The sequence below is a fragment of the Sus scrofa genome, chromosome 10, assembly GCF_054392235.1.
Source record: "Sus scrofa isolate SSC_HxYL_T2T_F1_AM1 chromosome 10, Sscrofa_HxYL_maternal_Yorkshire_Landrace_v2.0, whole genome shotgun sequence".
Classification (NCBI taxonomy): Eukaryota; Metazoa; Chordata; class Mammalia; order Artiodactyla; family Suidae; genus Sus; species Sus scrofa.
In genome coordinates, this window is record NC_139392.1 from 37,435,512 (window position 1) to 37,442,876 (window position 7,365).

A 7,365-nucleotide genomic window follows, 5' to 3' on the forward strand; every position below is an offset into this window, starting at 1 on the left:
TCTTCTCAGTTTCCTCAGCATCCTGTGAACTAAGGAAGAATATGGACTTCATTCATTATTCTTCTCTCTCATATCTTCATCCTATATCAAGTTATTTTATTTATAGCTCCTAAATATTTCTTGAACTCTTTTCTATTTTTTATATTTTAATTTGGTTTTCCTAGATGCAGACTCTGGAATAAAATTTATATGAAAGTGATTTACAAGGAGAAGATTTTAGGGAAGTTCCCTGTGAGAGGATGAAATGAGTGTTATAATTAGAATTTGGCTTTAGCCTGGATAGGTGGAGCTCTGCAATATATACTGTATTGCAGAACTAGTTCCAAGTCAGGGCCAGAAGACCAGCCCTTTTCATCCCTGCTCCAATCACTCATTGCCCAATGGTGAACATTTGGATATGTGGGCATTATCCCCAAGTGAGGCAGTTCCAGTTTCCTCTGCTGCAATTGTCCAGAAAGAATGGGGCTGTGGGTTGTCAGCAGCCCAGACAAACAGCAGATATTCCTGGGTGCAGTTGGACCCAGTGAAGGAGATCTGACCAGGAGCAGCTGTGTCCACATCAATCTGCATTATCCCTGGCACCACCAAAGCTCAAGCCTCCATCATTTCACATTCAAATCATTACAATAAGCTCCTAGCTACCCTTCCACTGCCTTCTTGCTTTCTTCAATTTATTTTCCATGCTGTAGCTAGAATTATCATTCTAAAACAAAAAACTAACTTTATCATTTTCTAGTTTGAAAAAAATGAAAGCCAGAAATACGCCCTATAGCATTTATCATTAAGCCTTAACACAATTGAGACCCTTCTTGAATTTCTCTCTTCCTATCTCTCCAACTTCATAATTTACTATTTTCCCTTTATGAGCTAAGTGTCCAGCATGTTGCCTGGCACACAGTAGACATTCTGTAAACAATTTTTGAATACATAGTTGATTTAAAAACCACAGGAATATATGTTTTATTGGGAATTCTGCATTATTGTATTGACCGTCTGATCTTTGGTATATATCCCATTGCCTAGGAACACTACTGTTACTCTCCCCCATGACTGATGACCGTTCATTCTGATTCTGTTTTATCCATTGCATCCCATTTTGATGTCTTTTCATTCTGAAAATTTTTCTAACCCACCAAGGTCTTTCTTGTGTGTCTTTCAAACAAGATTTTATGACAGACAGTGCTTCATTATCTTACTGGTTATAACACTTTGATGTAACTTTCTTCTCCCATTTGGGGATCTCTTTTTTAAAGCATAATTCAGGTTTTTCTTTATTCACCACTGAAGCTCCAACAACTCTCAATGTGCCTGATACAATCTTTTTTTTTTTTTTTTTTTTTTTTTTTTTTTTTTTTTTTTTTTGTCTTTTTGCTATTTCTTTGGGCCGCTCCTGAGGCATATGGAGGTTTCCAGGCTAGGGGTCGAATCGGAGCTGTAGCCCCTGGCCTACACCAGAGCCACAGCAATGTGGGATCTGAGCTGAGTCTGCAAGCTACACCACAGCTCACAGCAATGCCGGATCATTAACCCACTGAGCAATGGCAGGGACCAAACCTGCAAACTCATGGTTCCTAGTCGGATTCGTTAACCACTGCACCACGATGGGAACTCCCTGATACAATCTTTTAACTCAAAATACTTCTTGTTTAACGAATGAATGCTGGGAAAAAATGGAATGGAAAATGTTTATTCTTAAACAGCAAAATTTGCGTAGAAGAAGCTACACCTTTCAAAAGCTTCTTTTAGTGATGTAATATTACCAAAAAAGTAAAGTGATTAACAGAGAAATATAGTAGAAAACAAGCTACTTTTATAGTATGATAAAATCTTGTTGAGAGCAGGAAGAATATCAAGGTAAACTATTTCTTCATATAATGACATTATCAGTTTCAATAATTTTCTTATTCGTAGTATAAGCAGTAACAAATACAAATTGTGGTTTCCAGAACATATATAAATAAAAGTCTCAGATAAAGGTAGAAAAATTTGCCTAGGCTCAAGTACTACTTTTTTTCCATTATTTTATTAAATATATTCAACTTTACACATATTTATTCATTTGGTAATTATTATAAACCACATGTTATTTGTTCAAGTTCATGTTTACAAGTAGGCACATACATTATGAGTATAAATATTTGTTTTTTGTTTTATTAATGATTGTACTGCAGCATATGGATGTTTCTGGTCCAGGGATTGAATCCCAGCCACAGCTGTTACTTACTCTGCAGCTGCAGCAATGTTTGATCCTTTAATCCACCACACTAGGCTGGGGATTGAACCCATGCCTAAACAGTGACCCTGAAGTGCTGCAGTCAGATTCTTAGCCCACTGTGCCTCACTGGGAACTCTAATATGATTGTTTAATACAATGAAATTCATGAACATTACTTTAATACATTTAATAAAATGAAATGCCTCATTCTGATGGTTTATCAGTATAAGATGGTCACATGGAGAATACACAATGATTCGGAGTGATGTAAGGGAATTTGGAAACATGATTTAATATTCATTGTTTATTCTTGAGAAATTAAATGTCCCATGTCTTTTATACTCCTAAAGGAGTTACATAACATGATGTTATAGAAAATATCTAACCATAAACCATATTTAGAAATGGGCAGATTTACTTATAAAATTTTTAGAATTTAGTTATATGTAATAAACCAACTATATAGTAGTATATATGCTAATATATATTAATATATGGTGCCACACTCATCAAAAATAAAAAGGAAATTATTTCTTCATATGATGATATACATGTAATAAATCGCATTATTTATTACATATATGCATGACATTTCTATATATATGGTCCAGCACAGTCCTACAGTCCATCTCTGTGAATTGTGACTATTCTAATTATGTCACCTTTTTGTCATCATTTCCCAACAATGTCTCAGCAGTTAAGATCATAGTCTGAGTGATCAGTTATATTCTGATTATTTGTTCTTCAAAATTTGTTTTGTAACCTACTCATTTCTGTTTTTTCCCTCAGCTGTTAATGGTGATAACAGCTGTTCCTACCCAACTTTTTGGATTGTTTCAGAGATTATTAGTAAACACCAGTGTATCTTTTATTGCCTTTATGTCATTATATTAGAAGAAAAGTTTTGAATCCATATAAATTGATGAATTTAGTGATAGTGAGTCCCAATTAGATAGAATTTTCCAAATGTTTAAAGAATAGTCCTGGGCTACTCCCCCCACCATTTTCTTTCACCCATTTAAACTCCCCTTGCAGAATCTATGTTTGTAGTGACATTTTCTTCTTTACCTCATAGAAATTATTTGCTAAGATTAGCAAAAATATAATTATGACCCTTTCCTCTCTTCAATCAAATTTAGGTTCCAGGCAAATTTATATTTTTTCTATAGGCAAGAAATAAATTTATTAGGATAGGATGCATGTGAGAGATGCAAGTGGTCAGGCAAGGAGGCTTTGCAAGGAACATTTTTATTTCACTTGAAATAGTTTTACTACTACACAATTTCCTAACAGCATTTTTCATCAAGGAATTTCTCAAGGTATAGATGAAGGGATTTAACATAGGAGTTATCATAGTGCAGAATATAGAAACTGCTTTACCAATAGGTAAAGTAGCTGATGGTCACAGGTACACAAATATGCAGGGTACAAAGACTATGGCAACTGCTATGATGTGGGATACATATGTCAAGAGGGATTTTCATCTGGCCTCCAAGCTTTGTGTCCTTAGGGAGTGAAAGATGTCCCCCTCAGAGCCAACCAAGAGTAAGAGGTTTAACAGACAGATAAATCCACTGTTGGCAGCAATAAAGAGCCCTATAGTATATGCATCAGTGCAGGCAAGATTGAGAAAATGATTTAGATCACACATAAAATGATAGGTGACATTAGGACCACAGAAGGGTAATCTGAAGATGAAGAAGATATGTATGAACCCATGGAGAAAGACTCCCATCCATGAAACTCCCACTAGCAGGCCACACAGCCACCAATTCATGATGGTTGCATAATGCAAGGTCTTGCAGTTGGCCACATAGTGGTCATAGGCCATCACAGTAAGCAGGATGACATCAGCACCTCCAAAGAAATGTTCCCCAAATATTTGGCTTATGCATCCATTGAAAGTGCTTGTTTTCTTTGCATAGAGTGAGTCTACAATCACTTTAGGGGTATTGACACATAAAGAGCAAGCATCAGTTAAAGAGAGATGAGCCAGGTTATAATTCATGGGGAGCCCATTAATGGGCTGGTAGTAATGGTGACCATGGTGAGCCCATTTCCTCCCATAGAGACAGTGTAGATGACCAAGAACACAACAAATATGACTTTCTGCATCTTTGGATTCTGTGTTAGTCCCAGTAGAATGAACTCTGTCACATTGTTGCTAGTTTCCATGTAGTTCATATTATTGTTAACCACATTACCTGAAAAAAAAGTGCTTTTTTTTAGCTCAATCTTGAGTTTATCAAGCCTCTCCATCTAATAAATATCAAATGTATATATTCTACTGGATTATAAATTCATATAAGATTTTCCTTGAGATTAAAAAAAATGGTCTAATCTCTTGGAGATTGTTCAATTGTAAGGATATGAGAAAATGCAAATATGTGTGTAAACATGAGAATGTAAGTGTAAGAATAGAATAATATGAGTGTAAGGAGAAGAGAGATTTGAGACATAGGGAATCATGTATAAATCTATGAAAGAGCTTTTTGTGACTTGGAGGAAGTGGGCTGAGGTTAGTAAGGTGATGGAAGCCAGATAATTAACTTTTAAAATGTAATTAAATGTATCAAGACATTGGAAATGCTAAAGTGATGAAAAGGGCAAAGAAAGCCATGTCTCTTCAATCCAATAACTTTATAATAGTTGATAAATATGCTTTTAATGATTGATTGCTATGAGCATGGCATAATAGAAAGCTGTGCTTTGTATTATTCCATCCATGGTGACCACAGTAAAAAATTTTAGAGACTAATGTTAATACTAATATATATATATATATATATATATAATAATATTAATTAAAACTTAAGTTAAATCAACTACACTTCATTTAAATTAATTTTAATTAACTAATTAAATAGTTACTGCCCTCTAAGTTTGTTTGTTTTTTTTTAGGCATTTGGTTAATCTTCATTACAACCCTATGATATGATTACCACTATCATTTTTTTACTCATTTTACACTCTAGGGAGTAGAAGCAGAGAGAACTTAAGGATCTTAACAAAATCGAGCAGTTAAAAAAGGGCAGATCTAAGAGTAGCTCAAATTATACATCTTATCTGTATTTTACTCCAAATTCTTAAACTGTGTCCTTTATTCTTAGGTTAAAATAAAAACTTTTGGACTAGTCAAATCCTTTTGATATGACCACAATAATTATGGCTACTTAATATTATTTCAGAGGGAAGTATATAAATATCAATTTCATTGACAGACATATAAATACACATACACACAGACTCAAACTTCATACTGGAGATTCCAATTTTGAATAACTATGTGGTTCTTCTTTCATTTAAGGTCTATTTTAATTTTGTCTCTCCCTCACTCTAGTATCTTTTCCTCCCCAGTTTTCCTACAAAGTATGAATGCACAGACTCTTCTGAAAAGTGTTGAAATGGCAATCCCAGTGGTTCAGTATATTTGTTTGAGAATAAGAAAAAAAAATCAGATTAGAAAATTGCCTGTCCCCACTCTCAAGTTCTTTATCTGAATAACATTTCTTGGCACCTTACAAACTTATTTCCTCTAATATCAAGTGAGAATAATAATTTCCACTCAGGCAATTATGAGTATCAATGGAGGAAATATATATGAATATATCCACTACACTGCTATAGACAAAGAATCTTCACTTATTTATATGACTCTCTATGTAGGAGTAGGATGAATTGACACTTTCAAAAATAATACAGAAAACCATATAACCATGCAATAAAATGTGGAAGAATCATCTCCAATTTTACTTTGAAAGAAGCTAAAGGAGACTCATATTATGGATAAGAGTGGATCCCAGGTAAACATTTACATATTGGACTAAATAAGTTATCATTTTTATAATAATATTAGTATTTATATATTTTGTGTGTGTGAAGTGTATTTAAATTTTATTTACATTCTCATGATTAGTCTTAATTGTTTAAAATATGTCTTTTGGCAAAAGAATGATATCTTGTGTTAGAGAGCTGGGTCCTGCCAGGGCCAGCTCAGAAGGATGGGGCTGAAGAATGGGTGCTGTGGAACTTAAGGAAAAATAGTTAACATAAAACAAGACACAGAGACATTTATCTTAAGTAGAGGTGGGAGCCGGGGGTGGGGGGGGGGGAACCCTCAAGGTCTTAGGGACAAAGAGCCCTGCCTCAAGAAACCACACTGCTTTTATTGTCCTCTTTAGATGAGATCAAGTGAGGAGTGGCTATGGGTGGATGATACAGGGTTTGTTTACTATTATATAAGTTATTTTACTATTTAAAAAGCCACTTAGGTGGTAAAGGGTTAAGCTCTTACTCTGACCTCTAGGCACATAACAGTACTTAAACTTAAGTCACTTATGCCTTTAGGTCTTTGCTCTTAAGCTTAAGTCATTTACCAGCACTGTGACTGTTTTTCCAAGAAAGAAGATGGAATAAAGTAAGATAAGAAGATGGGATAAAGTAAAGAAGGACAAGATGGAGTTTTCAAGGAAACATGTCTTGCGCGACAGGGTCCTACAAATTTCTTTATCTCTTTGTTAGATGAATGATACTTATCAACTTTCTCTTGAAAAATGGGTGAGATGAAATGTAGTATTAATTTATTTGAAAAGAGTTGAAAATCATGATTATATGCATTATGTGTGATATTTAACAAGCATTAGCACTATTGAAAAATTTACCTTCTGGTCTTAGGTGATAGTAATGATATTTGAAAGTGTTCAAAAATAATTCCATCTTCAAAATGACTTTCTTTGAGGAGAAGTACCTTTCAGTATGGAAAATATGATGCAATAGGAAAAAGACTCTTCAGATAATTCAATATCATATTGACAGTATATAAGTAAGTTATTTTAATGGCCTAAATATTTTCTTTTAGACTAAAGTTTTAAATGGTTTGCAAGGAAAACCTGGGAGTTTAATTCAGAATGGATTCATTTCAGACACTATGATCTTCTAATGACAGCTCTGGCCCTATAGGCAAGAGGCAGTATGTATATTAGAAATGCATCCAAATGGGTCATTCCATCCTTGATGCATTCTTCTCTGGTGTGTAAACAACAAAAAAAAGACATTTTCACCTTCAGTGAAAGGATGTTTAAAGGGGCTCAATAAACTTGTCTTATAGCTGCTATTTTCTCCTAGGAATTAATTATCTTTGATTGAAAGGC

General features: G+C 34.3%; 1 pseudogene; it reads right to left on the bottom strand.

Annotated features, from left to right (window-relative positions):
* Positions 1-366: 366 nt before the first annotated feature.
* Positions 367-4,223, bottom strand: LOC146398996 (olfactory receptor 4C46-like; annotated as a pseudogene).
* Between the last annotated feature and the right edge of the window lie 3,142 nt (positions 4,224-7,365).